The sequence below is a fragment of the Talpa europaea genome (genome assembly GCF_964194135.1).
Source record: "Talpa europaea genome assembly, chromosome: 10".
NCBI classification, from domain to species: Eukaryota; Metazoa; Chordata; class Mammalia; order Eulipotyphla; family Talpidae; genus Talpa; species Talpa europaea.
Genome location: NC_140077.1, coordinates 78174159 through 78200565, shown reverse-complemented (window position 1 = coordinate 78200565; position 26407 = coordinate 78174159).

Here is a 26407-nt window from a genome sequence, read left to right as displayed (position 1 = left end):
GCAGTAAACAGATGATCATATTAACCATTTCTTTTTGTTTTATCCACTGTTTATTAAAAGGTCTTTATGTTCTATTTGTCTGGGAAGAAACTAAATAAGATCACTAACTTGAAAGCCATAGTAAAATACTGTACAGTATTATAGTGCTTTAGTGTGATAATTCTTTCTGCTTTTATTGTTTTATACATACTAATTTTTCTAGAAGGATATACCTTCAACTCTGCCACAAAATTTATTAGAAAAAACTGTTTCCTTTCTCACATTTAAAAACTTACCAGTACTCCTATAACCTTTATTTTTTCATATTCCAAAGCAATACAATTACCAAATTATAGAGAATGTATACTTATAAACCCACATTATATGTACATATAATTAGCGTAAATATGTATATTAATATATACAGTTACATCTCTTATGAGAAAAAACTTTGTCTCATGAGAAGTCAATCTTTGAAACTCTTTTATTGCATGTTGTGCTCTGATTCACAATAAATTTAGAGACTAGATTAAGGAAAACACACTAGTAGGAAAACAAATGTAAGTATTGCTTTTTTCTTTTCCCTAACTGTTTAGCCATTATTGAGCCAAAGGTGAAAAGATCGAAAAACTGAAGTCTCTCATCGTGTAACTCAACCAACCTGTTGGAAACTGGACTTTTAAGATGTGCACAAATATCTATATTGTGTATGGTTTTCTTTGGTTCTAAAGAATTGAAATTTTGACCTATTTATTAAGAGCTCTGAGGTGGGTCATTGTAAGTTCAAGTGCAAAAGAGTATCTCTATTTGCATTTCAATTGCCTCTGTACTTAAATAACCAATCAAGAAACATCTCATTTTGAAGGACAGGTGGGTGGGAAGAAAGATTAGTAAATATAATTTATATTCCACATGGTATGCCAGATCTTTCCCCACATACTATTTTTCAAACTGGTGAAAGAATGGAGGCGTTGAGGGATTATTACTATCCTTGCATTTGGAAGAAGACAAGGAAATAGCCATGCCAATTGACTTTCCTACACTGTTTCCCTGAAGGGGAAGATCAATTAATATGGTTATTTTCTTTGGTATATGGTAATGCTACAGAAAGTATTAATGACTCTTGTCATTTGTTTAAATGTCTACCACATATTATCCAAGAAGACTCCAAAGTCCCATGCATCATAAAGCTATAAAATATCTTAATAACAAAATTAAAAACACACTAAATAGTGTTCCAACCTGATCTCCTAACATTTTAAATATTCAGATTAGTGTGTAATTGTATTAAATGTGCTAGAAGTAAATGGGAAAATACATATTTTGCTCTGTGTCAGAATAATTGTTAAAATGTTAAAACAATTTTATTAATGACTAAAAAGAAAAAAAAACTAAAATCGCACAATGGAAACCAAAATAAGCATTTGCAAAATTTAACAGTTTTCATAATACAAGTAAACATTTTTATAAGCATTAAATTATATTAGTATACATTGTGCAAGTAGAATACTTTAAAATGTATCACACTGATCCTAATAACCATATCAGCATCTTATTAGCAAACTAATTACATTCATATTAGCTTTATTGAAAGTGAGAAGGAAATTGAGTTTTATCACTAGTTTCTCTAAAAATACTGGATAGCACCTGATCTCAACCAAAATGTTGATAAAGCATATTTCTTGCTTTATACCCAAGAGGTACACCTAACAGTTAACAAGACAGACACTATACCTAGAGAATCCCATGACTTGGGAAGAAACTGAAGTGTCCCTTGGGCATTGAGGAGCAAGAAAAATTGCACAGAGCAATCTGGAGGATATTAATGCTTGTAGATGGTGCAGCCCTTATAGAAAATACTATGTCAGTTTTTCAAAATATTAAAAGTTGATCTACCATACTGCCCATCAATTCCACTCCTAGGTATTTACTCAAAGAATGCAAAACACTAATTTGAATGATGACTCTGCTAAACATATTGTGAAGTCCTCAAGAGCAGAAACTAATGCTCTTTCATCTTTGATATCTAGAGAGACACAAGTACTAGAAATGTTAAAACAATCATAAATAACTTTAGAAAAATAAAATAAAAACCACACACATTTTGTGGTTTTTTTTTTTTTTTTTGCCAATTTCAATACCCTGGAATGAGTATATCTTGCTCTAATAAACAAGGAACAAATTAATTCTATAACAAAATTCACCAGTTTTTAATTTATGCATCAGTAATAGTTTATAAGATTTATCTCTGCCAACGTGCAGTTTAATTAGGAAATAATTCTTACATTGTATTAGAAGTTGTAACTAATAAATGGTTTTAGACACTTGCTCCATAAAGATGTTTATATCCATCTGTCATCTTTTTAGACTCCATCAAAACTTGGTCCTATTTTAAACTTTTGCTACTTTCTCTTTACCTGCTCTCAAATCTAGTCTCTCAAAAGTGGTCAGGATCACTGGATTCACATTTCATTTTCTCCATGATATCAAAACCAAAAGACTTTCTAAGCTTTATGTTATGGTGAGAAGCAGCCAGTCTCACCTGACCTTGTAGTCTCACATGTAGATACTTAATAGATTTACTGTGGGTGTAGAGTGTCTTTTACCAAATTTTATTCTGGCACACAGAATATTAAAAAACAAAGATTTCTACTCTCCATAATGTGGATAAAGGAAATACTCCATAATATGGGTAAAGCTGGGGTTTTAATCTAGGTCATGTCTTTCTGATTTACAGATTTTCTCCTGTGGGAGTTCTTTCAACTGACTAATCTGTTGGCAATCGTCTACATTATTGGCAACAAGCTCCCACGTATGGCATTACCTGGGTTTACTCCTTTAGTATCTGGCAACCTAGGTTCAAAATGAAAAATGACAGTCAGATGTCACTAGGATTTATTTAACTCATACTTAGAAACCGAGCTTTGGGAGACTGTAGTATCAAAAGCTTTGTGTAATTTATATGGGCACAGCTCAAGATGTGAGACCAAAGAACAGGCACTACTTGTTGGATATTTGAATAATATAATTAATTAATGGAACTATGCTTTCATTTCCTAAATAAATATTTCATAAAATGATCATACAAATTGTTCTTTGCATTTTGAAGTTTGCTATTGAAGTTTGGTCAAACATGTTGAATATTGAACATTAATGGAATCTGTGATTTAACATGGTTATTTTGCTTAAAGTCATGTTTTCTTTAGAGTCCTTCCTTATTTAATTAAATGCACTTATCCCCTTACTAGCCTTGATTCATTTTATTTTTACTTTATTTTTAAAAATGACGATGATTTAATGAGAATTTTATAGGCTAAATTATGAGGTTCATATTATACAGCTTATCTTTTTTAGTCTCACCAAATTTTTCTCAATATACATACTCTATGACCATATAGAGTTCATGGGCTTTTTCAGAAAGAAAATAACACAAAATGTGGATCTAATTTGAGCTTGGCTCAACATCTGAAATAAAGTTTGGGAAAACCAGAAATGTGCAGCTTAAGCTAGGACCTGAACTTAGGTAGGACCTGAGCTTTAGTGGAAAACCTTGTAGGTTTCTGAGAAGGAAATATTAAAAAGTGCAAGTAAGCAGATGCAATGTAATCTAAACAGTTTCAGTTTAAGCAGATAGCTATTTAAAAAAATTAAAGGAAAGGGAAAAAAATGAGTAAGACTATTAGGAACCTTTCCAAAGGTTTTACTTCTGTAAGGAAGACGCTCCCTTGTCTTTATTTCATGCAGTTAATATCATGCCATTGCACAACTATTTATTAAGAAAAAATATGCATCATGGCCTGTGGCATATAATTTTCCAGATAAAATGGAATGTGGGCTATAGGCCAATGCATTCATTTATTTCCTAAAATAGAAACTTCCTAAAATCTCTACAATGAACTTAGGTTATTTCCAAATAAAGGATATGTGCAGAATAACTAAGTAAAGAAACTTCTTTGATTTTTCTGTCAGAAACCACGTGAGGGATATTAAATGCTTGGCACACAAATATCATTTAAAATAGGCAAATACATATCTAGAGTTGACCTTTAAGTGGATATTAATATTTTCATTATGCAAACATAAAGGAAACTCACTTAGGGTTTTTTCTTTTTATGAAATCATGCAAAAGAAAATTATGTATAAATGTATTTGTGTGATTAAAAATGTGTAGCTTAACAAAACGTCCATTTAAAACAATTCAAGGCATTCCATGAGTTTGTGGAGTAATATTTAGGATTTGTCTAAAAATGGGTTTCTGAAAAGCCCTTGTTCACTCTTCCCAGTTCATTTTTTTCATGCATTTTCAAAGAGATTTAATCATCAAGCAGCTGATTAATTTACCTTCCTCTCCTCAGAATGCTATTTTGTAAGAGCTGGATATTTGATACCCAGTTATCTATTTTGGACCTTTTTTATGTATGGGGAAATGCATATTTTGCCAAGAATGAATGGAAATCAAATATCAAGAATATGTGGTTTTGGTATGAGATTTAGTATGGGTTCCAAAGTTATATAAATAAAATACAATTGTGGTCTGAAACTCATTCCTACTCCCCATTCTTAATGCATCATGCAAGGAGTTTTAGTCTAGATAATTACTGAGGGCAGAGCTAAATTAGTCTCCTAACATATGAGGAGACACCTGCTGGTCTGAATCAACAGAGCAGCTCCAGGTGGTCTTTTCCATACATTAATTTTAATAACACTTAAAGAGCCTTTACCATGGGCCAGCTATTGCTCCATATACTTTATACATGCTAACTGGCTTTATTTTATTGTCAAATTTGTGCTGAAGATACCATTATTTTACATTACCCATTTTATAGACAAAAAAGTGTTAAGTAACTTTCTTATGCCATATAGATCTTATGTAGCAGGGTTGTTTCAACCCAGACAGGAGCTATGCTTTTAGTCCTTACGATATATCAACTTTTGGTTTAAGTTCTTAGATTAGGATAGTGATGCCTGAATTTGTTCTGCAGTGAAGGGTTCAAAATAGGAGGGTCATGTATTCTATGAAGCAATTTGGAGGGGTTCATTTGATGTAAATCATGCTCAAAATGAATAATAATTCCACAGAAAACAGGAAGTGTGGATGTAATAAAATCAGGGCTCACTAGTCCCTCCAGAGATGTTTTATCCACAATTGCTCTGTTGGTACCTGTTATCAGCACTGTTTTCTACATCACTTTTGATTATTTGGAATACATAACAGATATCACAATCTGCCCCTATTTTCCCCCATTTTGGGAATCTAGACAAATCTAGCAATTCTAGGGCTATGCATTGAGAGTAGGATGCATAATGTGCATAGCATATAAGGCAGTGAATTCCAATTTGTCAGCTGGGTAGTTCTGTTCAAGTCATTCAACTTTGCTAAGCAGAAGTTTCTCATCTGTAAAATGGGAACATTTGGAGTATACATATCATCAGCTTGTTTCTGGATCAAATAAGGGATTGAAAGAGCCACAAACACAATGAGCATGTAATATTATTTACATGAGGATATGTGCATGAAGGCAAATTGTTTGCGAAGGAGTAACCCAGTGGAGAAAGAACTTGAAGAGAGGAACTTGGGGTCTTTTCGCTGTGCTGTGCAATGCACTCATGTCTGGGTCCTAAGAAAAGAATCCACATACAACTTTGTGAGGAGACAGGACTTAAGGAGTCTTAAGTCTTAAGGACAACATGATATAGTGTATTTCCCCCACTGATTTAGACAATAAGAAGAACAAAGAGAATCCTACAGCCCACTGGAAGTTTCAGTGCTGAACAGTGTGATGCTAGAGCCACCTCAGTACATAGGTGGCAAGCTTTTACCTTACACCTTATCTGAGCTGAATTGTAGCATTTTTTTTCCTGTTTATATTACATACTTGTATCAAGTATTGGGGAGTGGCCACTCCAGATTCTTCCTCAACATCTTTCCCATTTTTTGTCTCTTTATCGTTTAAGTAGGATTTCTTTGTTTGCTTAGTTTTTTTTATTTTTTTATTTTTGCAATCTTATGAATTTTTTTTCTCTATGATACATGTGTTCTAACACAAGCTTATCTAAGGCTGTGTAAAATGTGCCTGAAAGCAGTGAAAATTTGCAAGAACAACAACAAAAAAGGAAAAAAATACACGATGAGCTGATGGTTGTCTTGGAAGAATTCTATTTTAATTTTTATTAAGCTGAAATAGTTAAAACTAAAATCTTGAACTGAAGGTGTACAGAGGAGTACTTACATAATTAATGTTTTTGGCTCTCCCTATGCAAAAAAGTAAGACAATAAAAAAAAACCTTTTCAAATGCATTAGACATATTGGGGCGGGAGAGAAATATGACATATGGGACTTATGCTCTAAACACTGGGTAAAGTGATCATACATTCAATTTTATAGAGAAATCTATAAGATGAACAAAATTTTAAGAAAAGAGGCAGAAGGGGAGAGGGAAGAGGAATAGATTTCTAGACATTGTGTTAGAGGGTTTCCTACTGCTGTGGGAATTCAAACTTTGCGTTTTCTTTTTTTGCGATTTCTTTGCTGGGGTTTTCATATTGTGGGGGAAAAAAAAGTGCTAACACTCTTTTCTCAATAAGGATTGTTCCTGCCTAATCCATTTTTGTCCATTCTTTTTGCATTTCTAACTGGGCTACCCCAAACCTGAACATGTCCCCCCAGCATATCCAAGAAATATAGTGAGAATGTCGGCTGGTCCATATCATTTATTACTTCCTTTGCCTTAGTTTTCATTTGTGCCTGCTCCCTCCTCCCCTTTGTTGGCAAATAGATCAATTTGAGGTGTCTGCTTTCTTTCTCACGAGCATATGTAAGCGTTTATTTATGGGTTTTCTCTTAATGCATTCCATATTAGAAAAGACCAAGAGTACAGCATTTCTTTAAAAATTCAAATTTCTTGAGAAACAAGGAGGTGGTGAGGAGGATGGAGTGTTAACTTGGCAGACTGTATTTAAAATATTTTGCAAAAGGGGCCCCCTGAGGAGCTGTCCATTACACTCCCACCATTTTGCTGTGAGAAATGAATGTTTTTTCTGGCTCTAAATTTATGTGATTCTCAAATGTTCTCACAGGTTGAAATAAAAAATGAAATAACTGTTTGAATGTATACTTTACTATCCACGACTGAACTGTTTCCATTAATTAGAAAAATCATTTGTTTTTTGCTTGAACTCCATCATTTTTGTTTTTCTTCAAGAAAGCATAATATATGGGTGAGTTTTATCAATATTCTAAGACTATCAAGAAGGAAATTAGGTTTACGCCACAAAAATTTTCCCTTGTTTGCATTTGCTTGATTTTGGAGTGCTATTCAGTCTCAGGAAAGCAGTTACATCTTTGAAAAGCACAAAATAAATTCTGTTCACTGAGTGGGTAATTGTTCAAGGTCACCCATTCATTGTCTTTGTCTTGATTGTTTGAATTAGTAGCTAATAATGGTACTGAAATGTGAATGAATTATTAGCAATGGGGCATATTTTGGGGAGTGTCAGGAAATATTACAGAGCAATTAATGTTACCCAATAGCAAAGCTGTGTTCCCAGCAGATGTCCTGTAATTACTGTGTTTAAAGAGTGTAAGGCTTAAACTACGATTATAGCTTTTATATTGTCTGCCTTTAGAAGTCATATTTGGAATTTATTCAGTTTATTCTCCTGCCCCTTCTCTTTTATTCTGTTTCTGTCACTTACATTTTGATTTAAATACAGTCTTTTTTATGAATTAAAGTAAGTATCAGCAGATGGTATACCACATAGGTATTTATAAAATAGGAAGATAGTTGCAGAGATATTTAAAATCACTATTGATAAATAATTTATATTGATAATGCTAACTTATTACCCATTTCCTAACTTCTGTATTTCAAATGTCTTATATCTCAAATAGTTTACAATTTAGTATTTATGACAGTGTTGTACCAATTTATTCATTCTTAGAAGGGTAGTAAAAATCATTTCAGGATATGCTGTGTTACATATAGCCTGGGAGTTCCTGATTTTTAACAGGATTATTTAATTTATCCTCTCGACACTGACCTACCAAAATTGGCTTTGTTTATTTAAGTTGTTAGGAAAAGATTTTAAAATGAGTAAAAATTTTCCCCTGTCTTATAAAAAAAATGTTTTATTTGCACATGGATCTTCTGGAAGCAGCATGCTATTGTGAGGGTACTTGACACAGCAAGCTGCAGTGGGGACAGGTTTTAAAAGCTCATTGCAAAAGATACTCAGTTTCCTTTTATTGACAAGTTTGTCATTACAAGGCCAAGTGGACCATTTTGAAAAGTATTATTATTCAAATCTGAAAACTGAATTATTTGATCAGCTCATAAGTTAGTAGATGACAAAGAGCATAAATGGATAAGGAAGAAATCTAGCAAAGGATAGATCACTATCCTTCCTGACTATATTAAAAAGTTAAAAAATTATATCTAAAAGGTCTATAAATATAGCATGAGGGTTAAGGGATTAAATTAAGCATTAAAATATAAAGTTCTCCAGCTTACAATTAGAAATATTTGCTCACTTTTGTAATATTCACCCAGACCAGAAGATCATCTTGCTAATAAAAAGATAGTTATCAATATTGATGACACCTTGAATTTTTTAATTGCATTTAATTTCATGCTAACATATTCAAGAAATTATTTCTGAAAAAATATTTCAAAAGTAATTTTCTTAGAGCTCTTGGAATAATTTCTGAGTAATTTCAAGCCTTAAATAATTGGGTATTGGATCTTGTATTTCTCCTAACAAAAGGTAAGACATGAAAAAGCTTTTATAGCTAGAACATTGTGACCCTACCTTTGACAAACTCATCATGATTCTAACCAATGAATCGGTATGTGAATTTTAACAATTTTTAAACATTTTGTTTAAAAGCCAACAAGCAATTCTTGAGGACTGTTTCGTGGATACACTGTTATAAAGCTTCACAGAACAATACTGAAAAAGACATAATTTCCCCATCATGGAAAAAAAAATGGGTGGTTTTGGTGGCTCACACAGGCATAAAGTACTTAATGTGACCCAACATAGGATTTTGCGAGTGCTACAACAGAGGTCCAGTGCACAACAGGAATGCAGAAGGAAAAATAATGTCAGTTCAAGTGACTGGAGAAGCTTCCTTGTGCCTTTGGAGTTTTTGTTTGTGGCAAAATGGGATGTAAGATGATGTGAAGAAGGGAGAGTACAAGGGGGACAAACACCCATGTCCAGACAATAGCATAGAAACAGAGAGACATGTGAAATGACTGTCATATTTAGAGTTGAGAAAATAATCACTTATACTTAGCGTGGAGAGCTATGTGAATGGTTAATAAGAAATAAGTGTGGGTCATTTGGTTGGAGTTAGACTAGTTAGGGACTTGGGTATCACACAGAGGAGTTTACGGTAGTTAATCAATAGTTGTTCTGGGTTTCTGAGCAAGGAAGTGAAGGACCAGATATGTGATTAGGAGATAATTTTGGAAACTGTGAAGGATGGAGTAATAGGAAGCATGGGTGATCAGGAAATCAAGAGAAGCCTTGTTGAAACAGTTCAATTGAGCGATGGAATCTTAGAAACCAGTAATTGTGGACTTCAACTTTTTTTTTCGTATTTTCTCCTGCTATCTTCTCAGATAGAGAATATTTTCCTCCTCAACCTCATTGCTCTCATTTAAAAAAAAAAAAAAAAACTTCAACTTTTTCAATTCATCTTGTCAAAATACTAAACTAATAAGTCTTTAATCGGGACTCATTAGTTGATTCCAGATTATAACAAAGGGCAGTGATCCTCAGAGGCAAAATTGAAAAAAAAAATAAATAAACAAGAAACAATGAGAGGCAATTTAAATAGATATTATGAAATTGTGATTTGTTATATAATTTTATTGAGAGAAAGGAGAGAGGAAATGTAGGCATTTGGTACTACAGAGCCAACATGTCAATTTCAATGTTATATAATAGGAAGTTACAAATAGCAACAATATATACCATTTAATAATAAGAATGAATAAAGAGATGAAAATTTTCTATTAAAAGTAAAATAGAAAAGACTTCTATTATCTTTTTTATTTTATTACTAAATAATAATATTTTTCTTAATCTTGAAATAAAATGTTTTTCTCCACCTGTATGCATGAAAGAATGATTTACAATTACCTCCACTTACTCTGTATGATTTAATTTATGTTCTTTGTAACAGGTTCAAATACTGCATGATAAACATAGAGCTATATAATCACCAGAAAACATACAGACTTAGGCCTGTTTTCAGAACAAATTCATGATCCAAACTAATTTGTTAATAATGCATTAATGTTCCTGAAACATTGTAACTTTGTTTTCAGAAGTAAGGTGGATGCATAATAGAAATCTGAGTTTTAGCTTTCCTGTTATGTAGAGTAAAACTAAATCTTGCTGATCTAAATGTCTATTTTAACGTCCAATATTTACTTGGGGGAGTTAAGTGGAGTTTCAAACTTTTGACATTACCATTTAAATACCACTTGAAATATTACAAAAATCAGAAATTGTATTTATCAAAAATAATCAAATTTCAAAAATTTTATTTCTATTGAGGATACTTATTATTTATGCCAAATAATAAGAATTCTGAGCTCAATGAAGTAATTTGGGAAATCTAGGTAGTTGGTGGCTGTACAGTATTCTAATTAAGAAGCAGCAAACACACTGTGAAACTACAGTAATTCTGAGAAAGGTTGATTCAGACCATCAAGTGGTTAAAAAAAAAATTCTCTTTATTCTCAGAAAATACATTCTCTTTATCTCAGAAAATACATTATTTTTACCTTTGACTTGATTCTAAATTAATTTGCCTTCATAGCTTCCATATTAGTAAAATCTCATATTGTTAAAATTTTTAAAGCCCCATCATTTCACTGTTGGAAAAACTTAATGAATGCTACAACCTATATTGTTCTTTGCAATTAAATTGAAAATTTCATTATTTGCATTTGTGATTCACTGTTTCTTAAAGGTAATAATTGTATCACAACCATTAGAAATACATCACTGGTATATTAACAGTTAATGTGACCTTTCCTACTTTAGTCTGAAATTTCTACCCTGGGAAAGAAAATTAGTATATTTTCATTAGTGTACAACATGGTAGCATTATGAACACAGCAAGGGCATGTGCTAGTAATGAAACACAATGCTTTCTTAAGAGAATTGAATGATTCAGGCAGAATTTTTAAAATATGAAAATGGTAAATAACTGAATCAATTCTGGTAACAAGTCATGAAGCAATACTGATGCATCAAAATATGCAAACTTGATATGGGGAACCAGATGGACAATTCAACTTTGATATTATGAATTGTGCTCAGCACCAGCTTTTCTTGACAATATTGACAGTCAGGTGGGCAGCATTGCCATCAAAATGACACACATTATGGGAATAGTTTCTTTTTCTCCTCTTAATTTGATTAACAATTTCAGTATTCATCACTTATTAGAAAAATCACTGACAATATTCTTGAGGGAATTCTTTATTCTGGAGTATCAACACATTTGTTTTAACTTTCCACCTTAGTTTGCTCATAGTTAGTTGTGGGTCTGATTTACCTAAATTTAGAATAATAACATCTTGTCCTATCTGTTGTCATTATAGAAAATGTCGTCTTATATACAATTTTGGTTAGCTTCTAGTTTGCTTTGTCAAATTTAGAACCACTTGAACATTGTGGTTTCTAAATTTAGTCAAACCCTTTGAGCTTTAAGTTCCGTTTGGCACTGGCTGAACATGAACTGCTGCTTTGAAAAAATTCCCTCGGTGCTATCAGAATCTAGATGTGTGCACAGCACAAACCTCCTCTTATTCAAAAGAAATACATTCACTTGGATTTGAAAGTTGGAAGCTCCAAAAGGATAAATAATAAAATATGAAACTTTTAAAAAAGGACCATATTTTATAACAGTTCTCAAGCAGAAGTGGACCCGTGGGTTTAGGGCATGGAATTCTTGAGGGAAAAAAGAGGCCCATTTTAGTTATTTTTAAATGTATTTGCTTTAACTTGGCTCCATGAGTTAAAGCAACATCTGTCCATGAGATTGCGATTCATTCAGCTTTACTAAGGAGGACCTTGTAGAACTATTTTTTTTTTCTTTAAAGTATTCTTCACAGTACCATAGATAGTCAGAGAAGCTATCATGCCTCAAAATCAAGCAGGTTTATTTTTCTTTTTGACATTTTTTTGTTACAAATGTAATGTATTATAATAATATGTAATGATAATAATTGGCATTTACCTAGGATGCATATTAGATAATGTCCCAAGTTCTTGACACACATTAATTCATTTAATTTTATTATCCTTTCAAATATGCACCACAATTGTCCTCAGCTCACAGACAAGGAGACTGAGCTTTAAGTCATGAGCCACCTTTCTAAATATCACATAGCTAGTAAATGGTAGAGCCAGGGTTAGAATCTCTGTCTACAGAGTCCACCCTATTAACCACTACTGTGCAATATCTCAAGGGCTGGACTAAATTTAAAAACCACAGTGCTCAGGGATCCAAGTTTCCCCCACAGTCTGTCCACATCAAGGAAGTTAGCCTGTGTTTACGTAGCAAAGCTTGTTTTCCCAACTTGTGTGCTCATTCTTCAGGCACGCATGCTTCTGTAAATCCCACCACACCTAATGTTCAAATTAGAGTTTAACACCAGGTTGTAAACTATTGAAAATTTTCAAAGCAGACCTTGCTTGCCAGTGAAACTTTGCATATTATGTTCACTGGCTTGGAATGAACTCTCCCTGGAAAACACACACACACACACAGATTGAGAGAGAGAGAGAGAGAGAGAGAGAACCCAATTCAAGTGATTTCTTGTATTTTCAGTCTTAGCGTTCTTTCCCTTCCTTGTTAATTCAAGTCTCATTTGGACATTCTTAATTTATGTATTCATCTTAATATGGTCATATTTCCCTATATACCTTGTTGTCTTCTGCCAAAGGCCTCATGCATAGTGGATTTCAATAAATGCTAGTTTTGAATAGTGATTGGATAGCTAAAGGGGTTTCTGGAACTTAGTGAGCCATGTTTCACTGAGATATTTAAATACAAACAAGCGTAACAGGACATTTTGTGGGCACACTCCTCAAGGCCAATTAACTTGTCCCTTTGCCTGAAAATAGCCAAAAACTACTGGGGGGTGGGCAGAGAAACAGTCTTGTATTTATGTCTACTGTCTTGCAAGGAAAGTGGAGTGGTCACCAGGAGAAATGGGAGGGGCAAATGGAAAAGTCACTGAGATTCCTTCTGAAAACACTTTGAGATAAAAATCTCCACTTCAGTGATTACCTTCTGATAGCAAACAGGACAGATCACTTACAGACATTTACTGTTTCATTGCACTGTGAATCATATTTGCAAAATTTCTTAAAGCGGGTTTTTCTCTATCATTTTATTCTTAATTTGTTCCTCTTACTTTCCTTTGTAAGGAGAACAAAGAGATTAATCTGCTCCAAGTAAAGAAATTGTTTGGCACTAGTCCCCCTGCCTAGAAAAGAGCTAGCCTCTCCTACTTTTTTGTATGTCATACCTCTCTTATAGTACTTACTGGAAATTCTTGAATTTTTGCTACAATATTGGGTGCTTAATAAATGTTTATTGAGTTGAAATACATTTAGTACTTTAGCAGTTAACTTGGATGACCTTGGAACATTATTCTCATTGTAACAAAATGAATGAGAAGTAAACAAATTATCTCCATTTTATGCTGGATTATACATGACATTTCTAGGAAGTGAAAAATGAGGAAAATTGAAGGGGCAATAATTTGAGAAATGGAGATTGAAATTTCAACAAAATGATGGACTCCTAGCTTAGCTTCTATTTAACTCTGGGTAGTTGGGATGTATTATCTATCTTTAAGTTACTGTCAGTGTTGTGTCATAAATTATAGAGACATATACTATAGCTGTTTCTTACATTCTTCTGTAGCAGAGTAAGCAAAATCATGATGTTACAGTCTCTGGACAGATTACTATAAATGGTACTTAAAATATATATTGGGAGTTTGAATGGGAATAAAGGACAAATGACTAAAACAACCCAAAATAAACACATTCATAAAATTTTATCATATTGTATCAATTTTTTCATGCTCTCAAATGTAAATACCACAGAGCTAGTTCATGGTATAAATGCTTATGTACCCTTAAAATAGCTACCACCCCAAATATCTGAAAAGAATAAAACTAAGAAGTTAGTATATGACTTCCACCAAGAAGAAATCAAGAAACCTATGTACTCACCCTTTAAATCAGCTGAAACTTCCTATTTTCTGCTTTCTGAATTACAGTTTTCCTTGTCTTAACTTGGAACATGCTGATTTCACAACAGTCTTTATTATTAGCTCTTCTCTACAGGTTTTGTTTGTTCCTGAAAAATTAGGTTTTCATGGAAATTTGTTTTAGTGAGTAAACAGAATTTAGAACCTCATCTTGCTCAAAGTAGACATGTAAAATTTGATGGAATAAATTAATGAATGTGTTTTACTTCATTTACACTTTTACAGTTTTGAATAAGAAGATTTATGAGAGTTTGTTTGAAATCCATTCTAACTTCCAGCTCCTCTGCCCTCATTTTTAGGTCAGTTTGTCTAAAATTTCAAAATTAGTTTCTGAATAGAGTGCTAATCTCTACGTAGCAAAGAAGAAAAGAGTAACTGTCAAAATGTGACAAAACTATCCAAAGTATATTAAATCCAAGAATCAATTGGTGAATATACACAAAACTGTTGAATTTTACCAAGGGGGAGAAATGGATAATGGGGGCAAATTTAGAGAGAATTTAGTTCTTTCCACAAAATTTAAGTTTTTTGGGTCAAGAGTTACATCTACTTGCTTGCCATTGTGCTAGAGAACCAGACACATGGTATGTGCTCAAGAAATCCATGCTGATTAAATGATATTTTACTTGTTTTTCATTTCTTAAGTTTTCACAAAGAACAAATATTACTTTCATAATCATAAAAATAAACAAAAAGGATTTAAAAAAAACTACCATATGGTATATTGTAAAACCTCCATAAATATTTGTGGAAGGACTGAATTCAAGCAAAGAATGTGAAATCAGTTGTGAAAACTGTGAAACTACAAGTCACCATTCTTCAACTGTATGGAAACCACACATTTTTCATTAGAATAAAATTGAATAGCTAACAGAGGCATGAACAGGTAATTTGTGACACTGCGTAATATTTCACGCAATTATCCTGGTGCTGAGACTAGAGATTTCCAGTATGAGTTTCTTCAATTTTCCCTTCAAATGTATCTTTACCTTCATGTACTCTCATCCTTTTCCCTCCAGGGGTAGCAAAATAAGTGCTTGACAAGTTAATCACTGTACAAAGGACCCTGATTCCATCCTTATTTCCTATTCTAAGCCCTCCTCTCTCAAGCAACCCTTCTGTTTCTGGAATATAGCTCTTCCATCACAACTACTGCCACACAGTCAACTGTGCACTACTCCTAGTTCCTAAAAATAAAACTCAAAGTCCCAGTACCCACATAGTTGATTAAGCTATTGCAGATTTAGCAACTTCCTTTCTCTCCCAAAGTTACTCGCTGAAAATCTGAGGGATATTTTAAAGCTCTAGAAGGAGTGGCAAGGCGGATATACTTTTCAGGTAGCCTACTAACCAGTGAGCTACCTCTTCTGCTCCCTTGGGGCCCTTGGGTCCGGCTGCCAATTCATTAGCTGAGTTTCCAATTCACAATTCTGATTATTGCATTTGCCACATGCAGCTCGTTGTTGTCTCTAATTGGAACACTTGGTAATTAGCCTTGCTATTCTCCTGTTGTCCATGGCCAGCTGTAACCTTCCCTGTGGCTGCCCTCATAATTACCTGAGACAGTTTTGCCTAGTCCTAGGTTCCTGATAAAATAGGACAGTTTTTATTTTCTGATCTCCCACTTTCTATTTAAATTTCATACTTTGGTTTATGTCCTTACCACTTCATGAAACATCTCTCAGTTTACCAAAGGTCTCTGATTTGCAAAATCAATGGTTTACTTCAATTTTATCATAATTCTCACTGTGAGTCACTTTTGACTCTAGTGCAGAGATGATAAATTGGCATCCTGTAGACCAAATTAAGGTTGCAAGCATATTTTCTATATGGATTTTATTTCTAAAAATGTGTTTATTTTAAATTAAATGACTTAATATGTGGCACACATTTCATTTTATCTCTGTCCCTCCACTTCATGTTATTTTTCTCCTGGCTCGCTTCAATGATCTTTGCCTGATCATCATCAATGATCTTTTCAACAGGTATGAGTTTGCAACTCCCATTTAGAATATGCTCCCCTTGAGATACCTTTCCAATTTTGGCATTACTTTTGGCTTTTTAAATTAGTTTCCTGACTACTTATTTCTTCTCCCTCAAGTTCTTCTAGTTTTGCATCCTCATTCCATTTTTGAAATATAGATCTTTTCTAAAGATTTGCTCATTGTCCTTGTCTCTTCTCTCACCACACTCACTTCTTCGCAATCTCATCTGATCTTACACACTCACTTACACCTTTACTTGGGACTATAAAAGTTCATGACTGCTCCTGACTGCCACAATGAGTTCTAGTATAAAAGTTCATGACTGCTCCTGACTGCCACAATGAGTTCTAGTGTGCATTTCAAAGTGTGAATTCTACATCTTCACTAGCAGTTCTGAAAATCCTTTTAATTCAGTAGGTACAAATTCATTTTTATTTAGTCCTGTCCCAGCATTCTTTACCATTCTATTATTACTATCCTCCTAATCACCAAATTCATATTATTATTTTTATCTTTTTCTGATGGTCTTTTATTGTCATGGTCTGTTAACTCTCACCTCTTGCTCCTTTTATCAGATTTCCACATCCATTAAATGATGCTCATGAAAAAAATCAGTCTTTCCTTAATTTGATGGTGGTATTTGTCAACAGAGAACAAAATAATGCACACCTAGACAATATATCCTAGATAAACTAAGGTTAATGTTTTTAAGTATATAGTCTTTAGAAGAAGATACTAATTTATATTTATAAAGATTGCTTTCCTTTTCCTTCACTCGTTGAGTATTACAAGGGCTCAGATTCCTACCTGCCTCCTTATAAGGCATTTTCAAAAAGCACCCTATACTGCATTCAGGTATAAAGAGAAATCTGTGATTGTGATCTATTAAGGACCCATTCAGTAAGTGCTCACCCTTCCTTTTTCTGGTGCAATTTAATAAACAAGTTTTATTTTAAATTCTGAATCTGTAGTCACATATCTACAAAACACATTATTCATTCTTTCAACAAGTTAGTAAATTATTTATTTCCCCCCAAACTAAACATATTATTTTCTTTATCCATTTTAGAAGCCACTTCCAGATTCAACTTTCTGAAGTCCAGTTCCATTAATTTTTCCTCCTCTATTCAAACGTATGACAATAGTCTCTTCTGGTGTATAAATGTTCTACTCCAGAACATTCGTTTCCCTCCATGATCTGAATCCAAACTTCTTTCCTGACCTGATTGTACTGATTGTCATGTGTCACACTTTCACTCCTTGTCATGTGTCACACTTTCACTCCTTGTCATGTGTCACACTTTCACTCCTCCGCGGGGAACAGAGTGGTTTTCCATAATCTCCACCTCCTGGTCTTCACAACCGTACTGTTTTCATGAGTGTAGGCATGACCTGTGATTTACTTCTCACACATAGATTACAGTGAATGGGGACAAGAGGTCTGTGATCACACACATAAGCTTGCACGACACTGTTACTAGAGTCTACCTTTCTCTGACTGGGTTTAAGGAACCCAATGTGCTGGGTTTACAGCTCACTGTATAGTGTATATTGGTTAATCTGTATGGCAAGGAACAAAGATGGCCTCTCTGGCTGAATGCCACCAAACCTGAAGACTCAGTCCTTCAACTACAAGGAGGTGAATTCCACCAAGAGCAGTGGATCCTTCCTCAGTCAAGCCTCAGGTGAGGTGCAAAACCTTAACTGCAATCTTGTGAGACTCTAATCAGGGCTGATTAAGCCATTTCCAGATTCCAGGCACAGAGAACTGTGAGATAATGTAAATTTGTTCATTTAAATGTAAAGCTGCAGATTTGTGGTTATTTCTTACAAAGAAATATAAAACTGATACACATCCATTACTTTACCTCATACTTGAAAAAGTCTTCATATGACCAGGAATTTTCATTCTAGCGTACCTTATATCTTTCTCTCATTTACCTTGATATATCCCCCCATGTCCTAGAATGCAGTCCCCCACCTCTCAGCTACAACACTGCCTTATTGGACTTGCACTTAAGGAATATATTTCTTTCACATTTTTAATATGGATGGGTATCTTCTCTTAGACTACAACTTCTTAAAAGGCAAAATTTCTCTTTGATTTCTTTAAGTAACCTAGTACATTGCCTTGCATGCTTTTAGTAGCTCAACAAACATTTTTAATAAATTAAGAAAATTTTGCAAAATATTTTAACCTAAAAAATTTAGTATTGGGAAGATTAAAACATGTATTTAACATTCTGTTTCCAAAAAATGACAGAGATCCATGGGTAAGGAGTGGACTAGAAAATATTGCAGAGAAGCAGGTGCAAATTGCCAAGTGTTTATTTTTTCTAAATGTTCCCCAACTACTTTGCATTATGAAATAAAATAACCTTTGAAAAGAATGACAGAAATATCATTCCATTCCATTCCATTCCAATTAAATTTTAATGATAGAAATATCATGATAGAAATAGTATGAGAGAAAACAAGAATATTTTTAAATTAATTTTTTTAATTTGTAATCATTTTCCTAAAAGTTTTACAAGGTCTTTAATATGAAAATAAATGTAAAGCAGCCTCTCTTCACTTCATGTCCTTAGTGTTTTTCTGTTTTCGATTGATAATAAACTTTCTATTTGCTCTACTCAAAATTATTGTCTGTATTGGTAGGGTGACTTGAGTGACTAACACAGGATCATAGATCAATAATTTAAACTTTTTTAATTCTGAAAAACAAAGTTAATAAAAACAGTAGGTGATATGAAAAGAATATACTGCTTAACAGGAAGAAAATGGAGGACTGTGTATGGTTTATGGAATATAAATTTAATATGCATAATGGAGCAATCATTTATAAGAAATGTTAGGCATTACAGAGGATTGTAATAATATTTAATATTACATATACTAGCACTATTATATGAAAATGACTCAGAATGTATTCTACTAGGCATGTAACTTCATGTGCTAGTTATGTCTGACTTGAGAATGCATGATTATGCATCCATATTCTACACTAATTGGCTAATTCCCTAATAGGAGCTAGTGCCAGTATATCTAGAGATATTAAATTGTTCCAAAACTATTTAAATGTAATTGAGATCCCAAACACTTCTCTAAACATTCACAGATTTATAACATTGTTCATTTGCAGGACTGTGATTCAATAAAGTATCATTTTTCAGATCTCCATTATGTAAACCAGGAAGAAATAGTATCACAGCAAATTTGCTTTAGATGCAACTGAAAAGTGCTAACAATAGGATGAAAATGATCTTTTGCAATCAGAGTTAGTACTACTCTCTATCTCAGCAATCTCTAAAATAAATAAAATGAATAAAAGCCTCACAACGAATTCATGCCTTCGTCCTTAATATGCTTCTTTCTAGCATGAAATATACCATTGGCTTTCAGAAACAGCTATCAAATCAGTCTACATCAAAAGCATTTTCACTTGCTGGAATTTGTGCTGTTGTGTGGGAAAATTACTTTAAAGCATGTGTCCCATAGCATGTGAAATGCTATTGTCAAAAAAGTCATAACATATGTTATTTAAAAGAATACATTAAATTCTACATTACTGTTAATATGCTTTTCATAGTGCTGTTTGCACTATATCTACTATTTTGCTTTTCAAAAGTTTTTCACTGAATTGGAGGGGTTTTTTTAAAGTACATGCTCTAGTTTTGTGCTTTTCTCAAGATATTAATTTCAGGATTATCATTACAATGAATATATTATTTAAAGTGTAAATGTCTTAAAGTTAATATGGTTATCATTTTCTGTACATCTACACATATATGTAGCCACACATAAGTCTTATGAATACAAATTATATCTGCTTTCCTCTCCTACAGTCCATTTTCCTGCAGAATATTTAGAATATTCCATTTAAAATGAAACACAGATTATGCCATTCTCCCACAACACTAAGGATAAGTCCAAAGTGCTGGACTGCTCAAGCACAACTTATGTGAATGGTCTTTCTCTTGACCTCCCTCACTTTTGTTTTATTTTTATTTTTTAAAGATTTATTTACTTATGTTTACAAGAACTGGGTATAGGCCAGAGGTGTGGGGGGTTAGAGGATTCTCCAAAGACAGAGCGGGGAACAGAACAGGCAAACTGACTGAAATACACTGCTGAGGGGAGCAGTAGGCGAACAGGAGAGGTCTGCTTCACCATGTGGGTAGCTCCCTGGCCAGCCACGGGATCAAATTTGTGCTGCAGTGGCTGCGGATAGCTTCACAATGCTGTGCTTAACCCCTTGTGCCACCAGGGAGGCCCTCATCTCATTTTTATGGGGACTATACCTGAGGGGGTGGGGGGAAGCAAATATTGTTTAAAAATGAACAATGATGTAAAAAAATAAAAAATAAATAAATTAAAAATTAAACTTCCTTCCCTATGTCAGAGTGCTATAGTCACAGTGATCTACCAGTTGCTGGTCCTTGAATATCCTTTAATATACTATGATTAAACTCTGCATTACAGTCATAGCTACTCCCACTTCATCTTATGTGCATTTCCTTCTTGAGGAGCCAATGTCTTATGTGTATTTCCTCCTAGAGAAATCTGTGAGTATCAGCAGCCCTAAAATAGCTGCCAACCCCAAATCATTGCCCATAATGTCTCCTTGCTTAATGTTCATTTAGCTGTCACTGTGTATGTGAAAGTGTATATATTTATTTTCAGTTACACTTACCCAGAAATAAGCAGCATAGACACTATGCCTGTCTTGTTTGGAAGGAATGAAAGAAACATTAGGAGAAGTAGAACTTGCTATAGAATAATGCCTGATTTTGAAAGTTTGGCTTTCTTTTTCATTTCTATGTAACCTTAGGCAATTACATTCTCTAAGTTGTTTCCCCATTGGTAGAAATGAGATCTTAATATTTATTTCATGAGAAATTTTTGAGTAATAAATAAGCTAGCACATACATAATATTTACCTTTTGCATTGACACATGAAAAGTAAAACTTGGTAGCTGGAATAACTGCATATTATATATACACATATTTATGTTTGTATGAATATATAGAAACATGTGTGATATAGAGACAGAGACACACAGAGATAGAGGAACACAGAGAGTCATCTCTAAGACAATAAGTTATGATATTAGAAGTTGATACTTTACTTCACTGAAGAATATTTTAAGTTTTCTAAGACCATGTTTATGAGAAAAGATAAACTTTGATAGAAGACACATTAAAAGTTATATTTGCATTTAGGAGTAATTTTGACAGGGGCCTCCCCGGTGGCGCAGCGGTTGAGCGCTGGGTTGAGAAGCTGCCCACGGCCTGTGCGGCACTGGTTCGATCCCCGGCTGCTCCCCGGCCACCAGAGGAGGGTCCCGCATGGCGCTCAGACCTCTCCTGCTGCCCGCTGCTCCCCTCAGCATTGTACTTCGGTCCTTCTGCCTGCTCTGCTCCCTGCTCTGTCTCTAGTGAATTCTCTCACCCTCCTGCACTTCTGACTGTACCCAGTGCATGTATAAACAAAACAAACAAACAAACAAATAAATAAATAAAACATGCCTCTATAAAAAAAAAAGAGTAATTTTGATAAATTTTATTTTTCTACTTAAAATTTATCTATATCTTTATTACAAATATAAAAATGTCAAATAATATAGAAGTATATGAAATAAACTCTCAAAAGCATCTCATCACCATCCCAGTTGCACGACTACATGCTTCATCTTATATTGTCTGCATTTTTATGAAAGCATGTTGACTGAAATGCTCTATTGCTTTTATTACCTCATGAAGTATTAAGAATTAATATGACTTTTTAAATTGACTAGTGGGCAACAATACATGTTATTAGATAGAAGAAAAAGTATTCCTTTTTTTTTGAAATATGACTAAGTGGCCATTTATATTTGTATAAAATATTTCAAATTTTCATTCTTCAGAATATTTAATCATCTCAAATTCAGAACTTGCTGTGCTTTTGGAACACCCTTCTGTTTTGTAGTATTATTGGAAATATATTTCCCTTCAATTTAAATTCTTGAAGAAGGATTCTAAAAGAATTTTAAATTTTCCTAAAAATAAGAACTTTGAAAAGATCTTTGGAGATGTTAAGTGAAGAAAATATACTAGAATTAATAAATTTACAATATTCTGAGACAGGAAATGATAGGTTGCTTTCACCAAGGTACAAACTGTGCTGATTTGTTTGGGGTAGTGTATAAATGTTGACTTAGGAGAGAGATAGAGCCTGAGAGCAATAATTTAATATGCTAACCAGCCACACAGACGTCTTAAGTTTTAGAAGGAGGTAAGTGGGTTTATAGACACTTTTGAAAGCAAAATCATCACACTTTTAAAGTATTATATATAGCTTCCTTTAGTAAAAATCTAGAGTAACAGTTATAAAAAGAAAGACTGGCTACCAATTAACTGAGTCGTTTATACCACTCAGGAAAAGTTCTTACTTACATTTGTTATTTTAGAAAAGTATATGTTAGAATGAGGAGGGAACCCACATGGGTTTTGGCATTCTTCTCTTTCCCCTGACAAATGAAAAATGAAAGACTTTAGTGAAAAGAAGATCAAATTGAAGAATAAATTGGATTTGTTATAATTTTTGTTAATAATCTAACATGTTTCTTCTTACAAAGATGAAAGAATAGTGTTAATTCAGTTCATAACATTTGGATTATAGTGAGCTATTTCTAATGTATCAAGTTAGGTCAGTATAGTAGAACTGAATTATAAAATGTGGAATTCCTCAGATTTCCATATTTTTCTAAACTTTTCCGATCCATTAGTTAAATACTAATTTATAAAATAACTATAGGGACAATAATCTATATTATATATATATATATTAGAGATGGGTATTTATTTCCAATAAAATAATGGAAATTGGCTTTCGATCAACTTTAGAAACAAATGTAAATAGAAATATTTTGGAGAGTTTTACTTTTAAATGACAGGCTATTCTACCATGGGTATGGCAAGGCTCAGCAAGTTCTGTAGGCTGGAGTGCTAATAAAATCATTGATGATTAAAACACCCATTCTTACTTTCGGGCTACAAAGAACTCTAGTTTTCCTTTAGTCCAACCCTATCATTCAACAGTTGAAGAAACTGAGGCTCAATTAGAGGATTTTGCTTGCTCAAGTTGGTAGTGGAAGTGGAAGTAGAATCCTTATCTTTTGCTTCTGCAAAGAGTATCCTTGCCTTAGACCACTTAGTCTCTTGTTACAATGAAAATGGCATATATTTTGAGTATTTTATTTCTACTTACAATTTTTTGTGTTTTCTAGAAGTGATACCTCTGAAGAATAATTACGAAGGTGCTAATCTGGATTAATTTTTATTGAATTACATGTACTTGTGAAATCTGTAAAAATCCATCCTTTCCCCTACCTGAACATCTACTATTTATTCCTCTTTTATGTAAAAGTTATAGCGGATGATAAATGATTGTCTTAGAAATATATATTTGTACATAATATTTGTGCTGTTTCTATGTTTTAAATTTTACCCCTTCAAAATTTTAAAGAAAAGTCATAATTGGGATCACATGAGTATTATAACAAAACTACTTTCTTCCTGTTACTCCCCTTAGGTACCTGACAATTGGAAATATTTTAAATATGATTTCAACAAATAAAACAAAGGTAAACATATCCATTTTACATAAACACACTCTCTCATAAACTAGTCATAAATTGTTCTGTTTGCTGTATGTATATAGCATATATGCATCAATCTACCATCTATCATCATTTATCTGTCATATATCTATCTTTACCCCTAAGTCAATTGTGTGTTCTAAATAAATTATTTTGGCTTTCCCATTTTTAATCTTAACTGTTTTATTCTTTAAGAACATGTGTCATTTAGAATATCAGAGCATACATCACTGAATTGATCAAATGAATGAAAATGGTTTTATTTTAGTCAAGTTAACTCTGGACAGAAAAAGAGAATCAATGTTGCTTCTTTATTTTGAGTAAGGTAGTTTTATGTCTAGGTAAAAAAGACAATTGTAGTTGTATTAGTTGATTATTTCTAATAATTAAATTAGTCTTATAAACCATAACTTAATCATATCAGCTTCCATTCACTCCAAGCTTTCTAATAAATGGGATGAAGACACCATTACTTCAGAACAACATTCTTTTGAGTCAGTAGTTTACTGAGTATCAGAGTGGAGGTAGAAGAATTGAATGGAAAGAGGCAGAAGTTACAAAAAATTAAAATATCTGCCAATTCTACTATTTTGCCTGAGGCTGGCCCTTAACATCAGTGAATGCTCTTCCTTCTTCGACTTTATGACACATTTTCTTCGGGCATGCTTCAATCAGATATGCATAAATAGGATTTTTTCAAACTTGTTTTCATTCTATGGTTATATGAAGCCACTAAACAGAGTTGTTAAAATATCTTGCTTTAACTGTTACATCAAGTCAATTGGAGTTTCTACTTTATCAAGAGAGGGAGTTTGTTCTGCCCATGCCTAAGACCTGCTTTGTAAAACTTCTTCATAATTTCAGCTATTACTTCTTTGTTCATACTGTTCCAGAATTTGATGCCCACTATATTATCATTGTTAAAACATTCAGTACATAGTAACATGTTACTATATAATACACATATTTGTTCATGACTTACATGATGATTTTTCCAAAACTGAGTCCCCTACTTATTTTATTTCAGTAACATTTGCTTATGACATTGTGTATGATTAAGGGGCAGAGTTCAAACTTTTCCTGATGTATCTTATCACACCATACCCACCACCACCACCAAAGCATCTAAAATCCTCCACCAAAGTCCATTGGGCTCCCTACCCTTTGATATCACACTTACACCTTCCTCTTATGTTAACCTCAATCCCGGTCAAATTCCCAGGTTTTGTTTTGGTTTAGTTTTGTCTGTTGCTTTATTTTGTTTCTTTATGACTGAAATAATCTGTTCTTTCTCCTTCTGATTTACATTACTTAGCATAATCCCTCCAGTTCCATCAGTGTAGGAAATGGCAAGAGCATTTTTTTTATGTAGTTGAGTGCTATTCCATATAGTGTCTTTAAGTGAGACAAAAATGTACTCAAGTTGTGGTAGTCCACTATCATGCTTAAATATCTAACTTTTGTAGGTTAGTGAACAAATGGAGATATCAGAACATATGAAGGCTTTAATAGTGGCAATAATTATTGACATTTCCCAGCATGAAGTATGTTTTGGATTTACTCTCAATTGGAGGGTAGAGAGATTGTTTCAGAGGCTTCATTTAAACATGCTACTGCTTCCAGTTTATGTTTATCTATGTCAAAGCAAGTTCTGTGCCCACCAGTCCTTGAAATATTAAGATGACCCCCTTTTCCCATCAGTGATTACCTGAGCAAAATGATCGCAGACCCTTTGGTGAAGAGCTGAGAAATTGTTACCTAAAAATTCATAATGGTATAACACAAGATCCTTTATTTTGAGGACCTGGCCTCTCAAACTGAGAGGGAATCCCAGGTCTGAGGACTGTGTCAAATCCCATCAAAGTGAAGAGATTGTGACTCTTACCTAAAGCAGGCCCTCTTATATCCTAGATCATTCCTCCCTGAGTTTTGTACTTTGCAAAGATCAAGCTATATTGTTTATCCAGTGAAGAACATAGGTAAGATGAATACATTTGCAAAGATGTATTTTCATCAATGTTTTCTATTGAGAGGTTGAAATTTCCCTACATCTCCTTTTTCTGAGCCATAAAAATTCATCTTCCCACCTAGAAGTGGGCTGCACTGGTTCTACTCAGTATGGGCTATTTTACTACTAGGGAGTCTTGATTTGGCATTACCATCGAGCGTCTATGCACTCTTAGTTTACTATCCAAAAAGCTTTGCTTGGTTTCTACATTGCTTGGTCTGACCAGTCTCAAACTGCATTGTTAAGACACACTATCAATTGCTCTTATTTATTTTATCCACAAACTTAGTCAGTAGGGGTTGCACCTGTATTCACATCAAATGTAAAAATAAACATAATTGTGTATGTTTATACATGTGTCTATGTGTGTTCGGTGGAGCAGGAAAGTTGTGGCTAAAATATCTCTCTCAAATCCATTTTTTTCCTTCTATACAATACTTTCTGACTCACCTGTCCATTATAATCTAGCACTGAGACAA